We start from the raw sequence: 15,304 nt of genomic DNA on the forward strand, positions 1-15,304 counted from the left end.
AATCTTTTAGATAAATATGATGAAGAGTATCTCCTCTTACGTTTGTCAAGATTAAATTGATTCTATCACTGACCCAGATCAGGTCAGTTGTTACAAAAGAAATTTTATCAAAGTAACCAATACCTGATACTTCAATAGATTTATGGAATTCAGGTGAAGATATCAGTTTCATAAAATGCTCATATTTGACATGTCGGTTTTCCCTACAACTGATTTTTATTTCAGTCAGTGACTCGATCACATTTTTCTTAATGATCAACTTCGTCGTCGAGAGCGCGCAATGGCATGATAAATGAAGGGGATGGCATAATTTCTTTATGGACATAAGGAATTCAAGATGTGATGGCTGTTCGTTTGCGTGTTCATATATCTGTATACTTCTAATATACCTTTTCACCTGTTTCTTCTGTTTTAAACAGCTATGTTTAAAATCCACATGATGTACTGCCTTGTTAACATAATTAATCAGTCGATTTGCTTTTGCTAGTAATTTTGATTGAAATAATGAAAATTCTCTGTGACATGTTTTTATATCTGCTTTGGTATCAGACAGAAGATCAGGTCTAAAAAAGAAAGCGTCGTTTCTTATTGTTTGAATCTTTTCACTGTATTGTTGCCGTTTTGTGTCATATCCAGCTTTTTGCATTATGTGTGCTGTACAATGGTTACAGACAGGCCGTTCACAATACTTTCTATAATGCTTGTTCCGATGTTTTGCACAAACTTCTAGTCGATGGCTGTAGTTAAATTTTTCGCGGTATTTCACAACGTTTTGATCTTTTGAGTTTAGATAAAACCAATGTTTCTTCCAACATTGAGAACACATATCACGAGTACATGCTAAACAAAAATAACTTGTTTCTTCCAGACACATGGAACACTGGCGTATTTTATACTGCGTGTTTGCTGTACTCATTTTCGATAGCCTTGAGAGTAGATTTTAAAAAAAACCACGTACCTTTCTGTTATTAGATAGTACTATTGCTGGTTTATATCCAACATTATGATAGAAAACAGCAATACAAATCGTTCATTTTTAAAGTTCATTCTAATTCTATATCACCTACTCCAGAAAGATAAGACTCCCAACGCCCCTCTGATTTGTACGTGCGATTTACATCTATAATGGCCACCCTACGAAAGCCCAGAAGGCCCATTCGAAATGCATCTTAAAACCTGCATCGTAACGACATCAAACTGTATGGGTCATCCGTACATACTCTTATAAACAAATAAATATTAATACGTTTTCCCAAACTAAATAACTATTTGTATATATTTTTACACAGAATGTATAACTAGACTATAGTCGTCCTAATATATTTATTCAGCCATTTGGACGAATTTTTTAAAAATACACATACCTGTGAGTGATGTACAATTGAAATAGATGAAAGGAAAAATATCCAAAATAATTTTATTGACACATTATCATTCACAGGAACGATAACAGATTTCTTCTTTGAAAATTGGGAAAGTCACATCCTCTCTTCATTCGCAATCGGCACTCGGAATCAGTCGGAATAACTCGCAAAATGTTTCAGATTCTTTCAGATTATGATGATGAAGAGTATCTCCTTTTATGTTTGTTAAGATGAAATTGATCCTCTCATTGACCCAGATCAGGCCAGGTGTTACAAAAGAAACTCTATGAAAGACATCAATACCTGGCACTTTATTCAATAGATTGATGGAATTCAGGTGGTGGCATCAGTTTCATGCAACGCTCATTATTGACACAGTCCAACTGATCATATCTTACACTCGTGCAATAGTACAAAACAAGAGAGAGAGAGAGAGAGATAGATAGAGAGAGAGAGAGAGAGAGAGAGAGAAAGAGTCAATATAAATCATCACACATGCGCTACCACAGTTGAAGAAAATTAAAGCTTGGTAGTAGATCTGCCCTTCCTTAGCTATCTCCCCTTTTTTTCTTTTAAAGGCTTAATTTTCGTCCTTATATACTTATATTTCAATGAGAACTGTATTTGACATTACGAAGCTAGCTCTCTCTCACTCTTTCTCAATTTACCTGGCACATTAAATGTCAAAATCGTATTAAAAAAGCAAAGAAAACGTCAGATATTTTGGTCTATATAACCTATAATTTGGTAGATTGATAATTTTATCGAATTTTATTTTATTTTATAAATCCTATTGATATTTCTTTTTTTTCGCGAACCGATTTTTTCACAGTAAGGGCGAATCTACGGCTTAAAAGGAATCTGGGGAAGATACATACAGGGCAAACAAAATCACTTACATGTTAATTAACGATGAATACAGTGTTATCACTTATTATAATAAATAAATACTAAATCAGGTAAATTCAGACATTTATTTGACGGTAAGATCCTGCGCCAATGGTTTTATTTAGAATAGTTTGTCGCTAGGATACATGTTTCAGATCCATGATTTTATTGAGTAATTTCTAGAATTTCGAATCTTGAATCTCATATTTCGAATCTCGTATTTTAAATCTCAAATGACCCTTCTGGGCTTTAGTACCGCCCTCATTTGCTGATAAAAATTATCGCTGACGCAGAATTTAAGTGTGTTGTGAAACTTAAAAGAGATCACCGAGTGCAGAAATGCTACAAGACGGCTATCGGTTTTTCGTTTTCTCCATTTATTATACAAAATGCACTAGCAAAACATAACTGTAAAAGATGTTTCTCTATTGTTTTAAGATCACAAAGGAAAAGTACTTGAAGTGGTTTACATCATGACACTTTTTTTCTTATTTTGCCAGAAGGCTAGCGGTAAAGTAAGACTTACAATATCCTGCTTTAAATGTAAAATGCAAAGCTTGTTATTGTCTCCTCATAAAATGTCAGCAAAGAGAAATAATTTATAACACTATCGGTAATGCCTGTTTCGGTAATTGATTATTCTCTCTCTCTCAAATCTATCATAAAGCCATTCGGGCTTTATTGGATTTGATCACGCCCCAACCAAAATTATCACCTCATAATACTCAAAGAATGATACCTTATTCCTTATAAAAGAAGCAACAAGTAAAACCTTTTTTATTGCTTTTATCTTTTTGGCAACAGGTTTTGCCTGTTTCGGACAGAAACAAGCCACTTCAAGAAATGTTTACATTTTTATCGTCAAATGCACAAGACTGCCGTACTTCCACCTTAAAAAACAATACAAACACACGAAACAACGGAAAGTTCTTGCAAATTAATAGAAACTCAGTAATCCATCTGCTGCATAGAGGGGGAATATTTTTTCGAATATATTTAATATAAACACCAAAGGAACACTTCCACAAATGTCAATACAGCAAAACCTTTGCTTTGGAAATTCAAAGTTAAAATGTTTCCGTCATATTTATAATTCTTGTGACGATATCAGTAAGTTATCATTCATATATTACATACAATTATTGCCTTTTGATGAAGTCAATACATTGTTTATAGACCTAGCGAGAGTACATCTAACAAGAACGACCAAATACAATATGTCAACAGTCTATATGACAACCAGTGTTAACTGGTTTTAGAAACAGATGTTCTTGCTGTTGCTAATATACTACCTCCGTAAGCTGCAATTTTTACTAATTTAATAGATAAGGTTATAAATTTCATCAAAAAAGAATGAATAAATTTTTTTTATTTTAATTAAAAGGCATTAAGATGATTTATGCAATCAAGACGTTACATGTGGTTAGCGTTAACTTTTTCATATAACATTTATAATTGATCGGTACAAAGTCCTTAGATAGATTCAATTTTTGGGAGTTGATTTTAATCAATTCTCCTATGCAGTTACTCTGGCAAACCGAAACTGAAACAGTGTTTGGACCTAATCACAAATCATCACCGCTGACAAGACTTAGTTCTTAAAAATAATCGGTAAATTTGATGTAATGTACGCTGAAACATTTTTTTTAAAGGAAACTTGTTTAGTAATACCTTGGAAATAGTAAGATTTTAAATAGAACGAACAATTTAGAAGTTTTTTGCAGTCGTATGTATTCCTACGCCAGAGTTCAATAGAGTCTCGTTCAACCATCGGCTGTCTCCGTACATCTCCGACAAGCAAAGAGTCAGTCAATATTTAGAGGTAGCGTCATCAAGGTATCTCTTACTTGTCGGAGATTAACGGAGATAGCCGAGCATCTGATTGAACGAGGCTATAGTTCATTTTGGTTGGATCCATACAATTTTTGAAATATTTCGAATTCCGATACATAATTTGATGAAATCAATTCTATTTTTAAATATTACACAACATGATTCATTAGAGGTTTTCTCGAAATTATTGTCGGAAAAGTCCGAGAATTCATATTATAAAAATGTGCGTAATTCAAATACAGATTATAAACTACTTGCCAAGCAAATTAACATATCGATGATTTTAAGATTAATAATCGATATAATCAACTCTCGTCAGTACGTCAGCACTTTGATTTTTTCTTAGCCATTTTATTTTGTTTTATTTTTTTTTTCGGTGTCTTGTTGTTAATCAAATTTTGCTTTATGATGGCCCACACAGTAACAATAATTCAATATTTTAAGGTTTTTAATACTGGTATTAAGCGGACCTGAAAAAAAAAAGCCCACGTGTAACTCCTTTTTTAAACGCATCATAGACTGTTATACTGCAATGTTTTCAAGCCTTTCATAATGTTATTTGTATTAATCATGCTCCACCAATTCTATTCATTTTTGTTTACTGGAAGCGTATGATCACAAATTAGAACAAAATTCACTGTCGCTAATGCGTCATTCATTACATCTAAACGATTCAAGCTATTAATACTATTCGATATTTATGTTCTTTGCTGGAGAATTATTAATTTTCATAGTAGTTTTTTTTATGTTTCTCGCATTGTATTAAAAGAGGCTGTTGATACACTATATGCTTAGGGATACCATCTTTATACAGATAATATTGTTTTAAAAAAAACCAATCTTCAGTATAAAAATGCCACTGTAAAATGTTGTTTGAAACTTTATTAACGATGATCAACAGATCAGTTTAATCGGATTAAGAAATGATTTGTTTGAAGATGGTAATCGCTTTAATCTTCACTCAACATTCTGGAGTTATATGGCGACCATATTCGAAAAATCTAGCAACACAGTTGTTGCAAAACTGCCTGTAAAATAAAGGTGTAATTAGTTGACTTAAGTTCATAAAGCATAAAATACTGGAGAGAGAGAGAGAGAAATAGAGTGAGAGAAAGAGAGATTATATTGCTTTTTGAAATTTTATTCTTCCCCTCAATGGAATTTAAATGTCATATTGTGCATACCGGTGTTTAAATGTAGCTTTTCCCCATAGAAGTATTTCTCCCTCGCGTTTTTATCTCACCTGAGCTGATAGTATGAATATTGCATAATAAACTCTGAGGTCAGAAAGGCCCAGATATTTCTATTCTACTTCTGTGTAACCTCAACAGTAGTATACATGTATATTCATCACAGGCCTCCGTTTGAATGACATGCATTCGTTGGATTTTTAATGCACTTTACTTATTAAACTTATCTTTGAAATCTTTTCTTTTAATTATAACGGTTATTAATACTAATACGTGATTTTATGTAAAAATACGCAGTGCAAATATGTTAGGGGGTAACAAAGCCTATTCGAAATAAACATTTGAGGAAACACACATCGTTTTGACCTGAACTAATACTTGAATTTGACATGTTTTAAAAACGTTCTGATTATACTTTTATGATCTGTGCGTGGCCTTTACATGTAGGTCTTATAATTTACTGGGGACGTCCGGGGTATGTGTATATTGGAGCATAATGACCATGGCATGTCTTTGATCTCGGCAAGTATTATATTATTATTAAGTTTTAAATTTTATTATATTAAATATATAACGTATTTAGTGTCCATAAAATACTTGAAACTTAAGTTAAGTAATTATTTGATAAATGTCTGCTATTCTGTCATATGCAAAAACGAATTTTGAATTTGTAAAAAAAATGATTTTATTTTGAAACGAAAATTTTAAACTTATTTTTATTATTGATTATTTTAAAAGATAATCATTTTGTTTTTCTGACTGTCTGTTTGTTCGTGTAATCTTGGAAGTACCCACGTACACAAAGATAGTAAATAACCTGATTATATGGATGCTTTATGGTAGATAAAATTAAGTATATTTTTAAACATTGGAATACATCAAAAAATTGATTGAATATGAACAGCACAGTGAATGTAAGAAATCAACAGTGCTTATTTATTTTTAATTTTTTTTTTTTTTATTTTTTTTTTGTTATTCAAAAACTTTAGCAAATATTCATCAGAATCTTTACAGTCTAAAGCTTGTGTTCTTAGTGTGATTCGCTTTAAAATCGCATTAATCACCTTGATGTTGATTTGAAATTTTGTGCACATTCGTTTATTTTTTAGGAAAACTTGATTATCTTTTTCACTCAAGGAAAAATAAGCTAAAAGTAATTAACATATTAGTTTTCTTATCAAGCCATGTTATATTTTCATAACAACATGTATTTTGGAACTTTTTCATTTATTACTCTGGGGGATTATTTGACACGTTGCATAAAGTTTATGCAATTGTCATGTCTATTTGCATATCGGCATTTTCGGACAGAGTAGAAATTGCACATTCCCAGACTTTGCTTGTGTAGCCTTTGGAAAGTGGCACTCAGTCACTCAGTCCATCATTTTGAACTATATATCTGCCAATTTAAGATATATAAATTTATATATACGATTTATCGAAAATTCAGAAAGTCCAGACTGCAGGAAATACTCATACTGAATAATTGTGTGCTAACTATTACATGATCCAGAGAACATTAATTTAAAATACATTTATACGCTAAAAACGTAACATTTGAAATGAATGCGAGGTTGAATAAAGTTGTGTAGATGACACGCCTCATTGTTGTTAAAGGGGCATGGTCACGATTTTAGAAAAACAAAATTTCGATTTTAATGTTTACAATGCTTCAGTAAGGCATTTTTAATAGGCAACCAAAATTTGAGTGTCATTTGTTGAGTAATAAGCGAGTTACAGTGCTTACAGTTCTTCGCTATGTAAACAAAGCGTTTGTTTACATTTTGAATGTTGAAGTGAAAATTCCGGTTTTAGACCTCAAATAAATGTGTTAATCGTTAGGAACTGTTTATTTATGCTTAATATGAATAAGAAAATAGACAAATCAGCTTGAAAAAGAATTGTTACTGGTATATTGAACCTTTGTAAACAAAAACAGGGCACGAGCCTTGTTTACATGACGAAGAATTGTGAGCCCTGTATCTTGCTTAAAACTCATCGACTGGCACCCAAATGTCATTTTATCATTAGAAATGCATTCATAAAGCATTGTAAATAATTAAAGCAGAAAAATAAAATTTGACCAAAATCGTGACCATGTCCCTTTAAAGGTTTAACCGTGCTTCAATTAGATTATCGCAACACAAAACGTGCTTATGGTGGCCCTTCTGTTGTGGTAATCTGACTATTAAATGGAAGAAATCCTCACAATATAATCAGCTTTCCATGCGTTGGAAAAAATCTACTAAAAAGCCATTTCTATCGGAGAGAAATGCCAAAGGAAAAAGAAAGGAAACAATACTCTCAATATTTTGCGTAAAAAGTTTCTTTCTCTTTATCCTATATACCGGGTATGTATCTTTTTCTCAAACATTTGAATATTTTAAAAAATTGTACAAAAAAATAGAATAGCATATATAATTACCTGCATTGTGCCCATGGTTTTCTTTTACATATTGTATAAATATTGCAGGCAGGTGCAAAACAGCCTAAGCCGTCGCAATCTGAAATGTTAAAACTGGTCATATATTTGTAAGTAGTAATTTCATTATACTTTCCAATTCTTATTTGCATATATCTGTACTAAAAATTAAAATTAAATATAAGTCATTTGTCAATGTTTGTGTCTATGGTATTTGGTGCTTATATAGTATCAGTTTACTGGCCTAGTATCTTAATTATATCTAAGATCCAACGATGTAAGATTCTTTAAAAAACCTAAATTTATTTGTAATCAACTGGATAATATAACTCATTTTTACATAATCAGTTTATGAGCTTACCATCTGGTAGGTTAAGTGGATAGCCTTTTCCGTCTTGAGCTAACGTTGTTGTTGCCTGTTACATAAAGTGTATATATATATATATATATATATATATATATATATATATATATATATATATATATATATATATATATATATATATATATATATATATATATTATACAAATATTGACTGGGGTTGAGGGCAACATTGATTATATTAGCCCCCGAGGGACGAAATATTGCCCGACGCGAAGCGGAGGGCAATATTTTAGTCCCAAGGGGGCTAATATAATCAATGTTGCCCGAAAACACAGTCAACATTTGTTTTGTTATATGAAGAAACAAACCAAAATTTAAGAAATTAATTGAAAACAGATCGCCGTAATTTTCTCAGCTCAACAAAGAATTCACGAATTCAATTTTGTGCAAAGTTCATTTCCAAAATATCCTCAGCATCAAACGGTCACTTGTGATATTCCACCGACCGTAAGAATTATCAGACAGGTTTTCTCCCTGATTTTACTTAACAGTAATTCGCAAATCCTTATATCCGTTATGATAGCAAACCGTCGCATTGCGCGTTCGTTGTTTACTTGCCTTGACTGACTGTCTATTATGACGTCACCTTGTTTTGGAGTCGCGAAGAATTATTTACGTCACCGTTTACGAATCAACAAATCAGAGGCGATTATTTGAAATAGAGGGAATGTTCTCTAGATATTATTCCTAGCCGGTCAATATCTAAAAAATATTGACCGGTCAATATTTTTCGGACGAGCTGATATTACAATTATTGACTACTCGTCTATATAGAGTTATATAGTGAGAATATACTACTGAATATAACAAATATATATATATATATATATATATATATATATATATATATATATATATATATATATATATATATATATATATATATATATATATATATATATATATATATATATATATAGATAAAGATATAGATATATATATATATATATATATATATATATAGATAAATATATATATATATATATATATATATATATATATATATATATATATATATACGGTTACCACCTTAGCTGTACCTGAAGTATGTAAAACATAGTGCTTAGCGCCGTCATGATTTTGCAGGCTGTTTTTTAAACAGCCTGCAAGTTCATGCTCTTTGTATTTGAGTGTCGTTTACTTATCCGTAAATCTTTTTCACAAAAAAGAAACTACAATGTTTCAGCTTTCAATTGGTGTATAAATTTTTAATGTAGACAATAATAAAAAAGAGTAATTAGACATCAAAGGTGGGTACCCTCTCGGAGTGTATATCGAATAGGGTAAAAACACTGGCTTGCTGGACTATGCTGGTTTTTGTCAATTCTCATTCTTAAATTAGATATATAAGAAGATGCCTGTACTATCTATCTATGTAAGGAATACTATTACATCTTTGATTGAAAGATCTCGCCTTAAATCTCCTGCTTTTATTCATAATCACTGTTTTTCTATTTTACCTGTGCAAGTTTTACAGTTTGTTTTGATGTATATAACTACGCATGCTCAGTGCATCAAAAATGTTATAAAATAGGTCATTACAAAATGGCGTCAATGTTCGCTTCGAAATGCTGTTCTGTTATGTATTTGATGATTCGTTTATGTGTCAATTTAATGTTAAAAATTTCTCTGTGGAGTCATAGTGATTTACCATGAATCATGATTATGATGGATAAACATAAAGATTTCGGTATGGCAAACAGAAGGCTATTCAACTTCTCAAAGATAAGTATTAAATTGTTTATACAAAACGTGTATGTTTTACGGTATAGCTCTCCAAAGATATTATGTATATGGGAAAAAACATTTTCATGTATTCTTTTTAATCGTCATAATAGTATTGCTTTATTAACTGACAGTGGTATAAATGATAAGCAACATATCTGAATTTATCGACACTCTTTCCCCTTGTAATGTAAACGAATTCAACACCTCATTTTTTTTTTACATTTTGATTGCTGAATAGAAAATACAGTTTCGATTAAATCACTTAATAATGTTTATTTGTGTACATAACAAACTAACAAGGAGGACATTTTCTTAACACAGATTATTATTGAAATTAAACAAACGTAAACAAATCCATGGCACAAGCTTGTTTACATAATGAAACTCAAATGTACCCTTGACGGGATTTGGGATTAAGTTAAACAACTAATCAAATCGCTATCTACAAAATAAGCAATATTTTACTCATGTTTAAAACTACACAAAATCAACGATATTAATGAAATGAATATATAAAAAAAGAAACGGCGATTTTTGATTAACATCCAGATAGCTTAAAGAAAAGCAGCCATGAACTCATTATGGTTTATCTAGGTTCAAGTCCTAGTCTGGATAAATTATTGACAAAAATCGTTTCCGTTTTATTTGAGTCTCTTTGCAAAAAAAGAAGATAAATCCTTCTAATTCCACTGAGTTACCGAAAAACCACATTCCAATCGTGCACTTTAAGTGAACCGATGACCCACATAACGTTACCTCCCTTCCATTAGGATTTTGCGTTTCAGCACAGAGATTATTTTCCAGTAGCAGCATGTTTATATTTACCTTACTAGTTACTAGAAAATACTTCTGATATTAAAACAAAAACATGTACTTTTAGTTTGAATTAGCACTGATCCTTCTTCATTCCTAGCACACGCTCAATATGAATACAACACTGAAAATATATTTCTTCTATCCTAGAAGATCAAAAAGACATGCTGGATATTATTTACAAAAGTCATTTATAGAGTATTTATATACAAAGAATTACGGCAAAGATTCCTATTTCAATCTTTTTCAGTTTAACTAAGAAATAAGAAACTGTTTAAAAGTATGAGTTTTTTTAAAGAAAAAAGACCCTGAGTACAGAAATTGTAATTTTATTATTTGTATATCTTCAGCTTAATTTGGGAGTATATGTAATTTTTATCTGATGATTATATTTTAAGTTACATATTATCATGGCAGATATCTTGCGTACTTGTTTACAATTACACTGATTAAGCATCTATCAATATCTGTTCTTTTAAGGAGGCTGGGGGTCAAAATATAATATAATATAAAACCATCAGATTTATTTTAAAAAATTATAGGCGATTTCTGAAGCTATCAACTACTACTTGATAAAGAAAAAATTCATATATTTTAATATAAACTTTTATCATTTTCTATTATCTTTATATGGAGCTCTTCTTTTAAAGGAGATCAATATTGTCTAAAATGGCAGCCACCCCCAGCCCCCTTAAGCAACTAAATAAAACTAAACAATCACTAGAGCTACATTACAAAATTTACTTGATGGGCTAAAAAACATTTTTTCCCATATCATTATTACATTTATTTAATGTTTTTTTCCTTTAAATGAGTACATGAAATGTATATTATGTAACGATATCAAATATCTATATTCTACCTCAAACATAAATTACAAACATACAAAATTCTATATTTATATATGGACAAGCGGGAAATTATGTATAATATAATTGTGGAATGTTGATTAATCAAATCAAATTGAGTGGCTACTAAAATCGTGTTTATAGCGCCAACAGTATTTAAAGTCAATTTGTTGCAACATTTAGAAATCTTTTAAATGCACTCTTCATTTCTATCAAGCATCATTCCTCCGCATTTCGAAAGTGATCAAGATTACACTTTACATTCACAATCAGTAAACATCATCAAAATGTATTCATCCCAATCATATACCTCATTGCGGTTGATATTTATTTGTTCGATATATTAGACTATTTTGAGTCTTTTCTAAAACTTTTTCAGATTTTTCATTTCTATCAAGCATATTTTCTATCAAGCATAATTTCTCCGCCTTAAGAAAGTGATCAAGATGACACTTTGCCTTCATCAATCATGACTTATTATATCACAATTTATTCCTCTGAATTATACAACACATTCTTATCAACACTATATAGCTGACAGGTCTCTTCATTAAATTCAAGCAAACTATTTCTATTTTTTTAAAAAATAATGACAAAATATTAAAAATTCATCAGAATAAGATAAAATTCAAAAATTAACAATAAAGATGCCTTGTTTTACAACTTTAAAATACGTGTTTATAATCAATTTCTTCTGTTTTGCGATATAAAGGCAAAAGAAAATTTCATTTCGTGTTCATTGTTTTACAATAAGTTGTTTACAGGCCATTGAATACCCTAGACTTGTTCCATTCAATGAACACCTCTCAAAACAGATTTCATCTACTCATGTGCAGAGTGTAGAATGGAGAAAACATTTCCAAGTAAAATTTGTTACAGAACAAGATTTTTAATTTAGAACAAGCACCTCTCTGCATTAGGAAAGTGATAAATAGACACTTTACATATGACACATTGCAAGCAAACTAATATTACTGTCAGGTCTCTACAATAAATCTCAAGTAAATTGTTTTTATCAAATCCAAGAGATCACATATTGTGGAAAAGACTTTATAGCTGGCATGTCTCTTCAACTAAAATTAAGCAAACTGGTTTATTAAATGTTAGAATTTTATCGCTTAGAATTCATTGGAATAGGTCGCCAATATTCAAAAACCAATAATAAAAATGTCCTGTTTTATTTTTTTTTAATTAAGTGTTACTGATCGATATCTCATGTTTTATCATAAATTTCATATCAAAATCCAAGTTTGTGCCTTTTTAAAGATACATGTATGGGTTCATAGGCCATTGACTACATATGTACATTGAATGTGTTCCGTTTTAAAAATATTATTTGGAAAATATCTTATACACTTTATTTCTTTGTACTATTCGCGTGCTCACGTGCAAATCGGAGTATAAATGGAAATAGAGTCGAATTATTTTGAACATTTTGATATTTTTGTTGTAATCTTTCAGATTTTTTATTTCTTAAAGGTACCTATCCTCTACGTTACGTAAGAGAACAAGATGACATGTTACATTCATCAATCATTACACATTATTAAAACTTATTTCTCTGAATCATATACGACATTGCTATCAACACTATATAGCTGGTCTCTTCATTTAACCTCAAGTAAACTGTATCTATCAAATTTTAGGACTTTATCATTACGAACTCATTTAAAAAAAGATGAAAATCAGAATTCAACAATTAAGATGTCACGTTATAACGTATTAAATTAAGTGTTAAAGATCAATACCTCATCTTTTGTGATTAAAAAAGATTAGAAAATCCAATTTTGAGTATATGTAAACGATGAGTGGTACTTTAGCCATTGACTACCCTAAATGTTTATATTCCATAAACCCATTCCATGAACAGATCATGGAAAATATCTCATACATTGTCTGTTTCCATGCAATATCTTTGTGCTCATGTCCAGATCAAAGTTTGGGGGAAATATAAGTTCAATGTGTATTAACATTTTAAATTTTCTGATTAATATTTTAGAATCTTCATTTATAACAAATACCGGTACTCTCTATTGAAAAATAACTTATGCAATGCATTTGTCAATTCATTATTCGTGTGCTCATGCGCAGATCGGAGTAAGAAGGAAAAAGGTGTTAGTTCAAACTGTGTGTTTTTTGCGATCAAAACTAAATAACTGGCTGGTCTATTCATTAAACCTCAAGCAAAGTTTCTCTATCAAGTCTGAAGACTTCATCTTTACAAATTCATACAAATAAGATGAAAAATCAGTAATAAATATGTCACGTTGTAACCTATTCATTTGTGTGTGTATGATCAATATTTCATGTGTTGTCAAATAAACGGCATAAGAAAAGCCTTTGTGTTTCCATTTTCATAATGAGTGGTTCACATGCCATTTACTACCCTAGACATTTCATTTCACAAAACATCTTGGGAATTTTTTCATACATTGCTCATTACCCTGCAATATCCGTCAAAGTCCAAACTGTTTGCCCATTTTGAGATTTTCGTTTATCTCGTACATCGTTTATTTTCCAATACTATCAATATGCTTATGTGCTGATGGGAGTCTGGAGTGAATGTCTTAGTCGAGTCTATAAGGGCATTTTCATCACAGATTCTTTATTTCTAACAAACACAATTGATCCGTATTATGAATTAATCATGATGACAATTTACATTCATCAATCATTACCCATCATCAAGATTTATTTTTTTCAAATTATATAACACATTGCGAACAAAACTTTAAGGCTGTAAAAAATGTCAAGTTTTAACATCTTCGAATAAGGGGTAATTATCCAATATTTTCATATGTTTTATCAATAAATGACATTAAAATTCTTATTTTGTTTTTATTTTTTACAATGAGCGGTTCACTGGCCATTAACGACCCTAAATTTGTTCCATTCTATGAATACGTCTTGAAAAATATTTCATACACTGGATATTTCACTGTAATATCCATATGCTTATGTACAGATTGCGATTTCGAGGAAAATTTCCTAGTCCACTTTGTTACATCATTTCTAGTTTTCTCTACAACTCTTGCAGACTCCAATTTCTTACAAGCTGTAATCCTCCACATTAAAAAGTGATCGAGATGACATTTTACATTCATCAATCATTACATTGAAAAAACACTTTAACTGTTTCTATTCAGAAAGAGGTTTTTTTTATTCGTGTCCACCTTTTTTCTATGCAAAATGAAAAATGAACACAACGCAATAACAAAAATGAACATGAATTTTCTTCATTTTTGGCATAAATTGGTGAACACACTTTTTTTTTTTACACAAAAGCACAATGTACAGTATCTTTAAACCTACATATTCCACAAAAACAGTCAAAATATTGGTGATTCCATCAATTTTATTCGTCGAATATCTCATAATAAACTTGGTGGGTCCATCAATTATAAAGTATTGGCGATTCTATCTTTTTGATCAGCATCAAATATCTTATTCACACAAGATCCTGGTCATTCAACAAAATCAACTGTGAATTTGTCCATATACAGTTTTGCATTTCATTCAAAGAATTGATGAACCCACCAATAAATCAATTATAGAGCATATGACAAAAACAAGAACCTTTCGAATGCCTAAAAATCAGGAATTCTTTAAACATTGTTTGGTGATTCCACCAAAGGTAAAAGAGGTAAAATTATCTAGTCAATAAAGAACCGCTACACAATCTGAGTTTTATTTGCCATTGATAAAACAAGTGTGTTTGGGGTTTTTAATTATTTTGTGCATACACTAGCTTTGTAATCTATTTTAGGTAATAGGTCTTCGTAGATCCACCAAGTACTTATGAATTTAAATTGAAAATGCTTGTTTTGGTGAGT

General features: G+C 30.6%; 1 long non-coding RNA gene across 1 annotated transcript; it reads right to left on the reverse strand.

Moving 5' to 3' along the window:
- Positions 1-4,965: 4,965 nt before the first annotated feature.
- On the reverse strand, positions 4,966-8,117 carry LOC136273830 (uncharacterized). Its single transcript, XR_010712087.1, has 3 exons — positions 8,059-8,117; positions 7,701-7,779; positions 4,966-5,113 (listed from the first exon to the last, which is right to left on the reverse strand). It is a non-coding gene; the product is annotated as an uncharacterized lncRNA (long non-coding RNA).
- Positions 8,118-15,304: the final 7,187 nt, after the last annotated feature.

Source organism: Magallana gigas, chromosome 1 (assembly GCF_963853765.1).
Source record: "Magallana gigas chromosome 1, xbMagGiga1.1, whole genome shotgun sequence".
Lineage (NCBI taxonomy): Eukaryota > Metazoa > Mollusca > Bivalvia > Ostreida > Ostreidae > Magallana > Magallana gigas.